General features: G+C 47.9%; 1 protein-coding gene across 1 annotated transcript in view; it reads left to right on the forward strand.

Annotated features, from left to right (window-relative positions):
• The first annotated feature begins 304 nt into the window (after positions 1 to 304).
• FOXB2 (forkhead box B2) overlaps positions 305 to 591 on the forward strand; it is a 1,936-nt gene continuing 1,649 nt past the window's right edge. Inside the window, exon 1 of the mRNA XM_056523497.1 lies at positions 305 to 591. This exon is cut by the window's right edge and continues 1,649 nt beyond it. The gene's annotated coding sequence lies outside the window, so the exon portion shown is untranslated.

Consider the following 591-nt stretch of genomic DNA (forward strand, 5'->3'; position numbering starts at 1 on the left):
TTTCTAATTACTGAGTTAAGAAGAAGGTGAAAAGCTCCTATTTGTTAAGCACACTTGTCCTCTTTCATTGCCCGACCATGTACGTCTGTAACTGTTTGAATAGTTTGGAGCTGCTTAAGGAGTTCAGCAACTGCACAGAAATCCCCGAATACAACCCCAGATATATAGGATTCTATAGAACTAAAGTGCAGGGAGAGTGTGAGAATTCCCTTAGCAGTCGTGGATCATCTCCACTTAACTCCTTGAGGTCTCGATGCACAGAAAGCTGTCAGTGAATGGGATGAAAGTGCTGCATACCTTCCCAGCCAAGCCCTCTCCAGGACGACCTCACACCGCGTTCTTACAGTACATTGGCTTTCCTAAGGTCTCAGGAACCCAGATGAGACTTTGTCTTGTATGGAGCCCCTCAGAGACTGTCATGTGACAATGAAGAGGCAGCAGCGGGGGTCTCAGCATCTCTGTGATCAGTACAAAACCAGAGCTCCTTCATCTCCTGCTCATCTGCTTCCCCAGGCACAGCCTCAGCACCTTTCCTCTGTATCCAGTCCATTCAGGAGGAGGACACCCTATATGACTAGATGCTGCTCTGTC

This window comes from Hyla sarda, chromosome 1 (assembly GCF_029499605.1).
Source record: "Hyla sarda isolate aHylSar1 chromosome 1, aHylSar1.hap1, whole genome shotgun sequence".
NCBI classification, from domain to species: Eukaryota; Metazoa; Chordata; class Amphibia; order Anura; family Hylidae; genus Hyla; species Hyla sarda.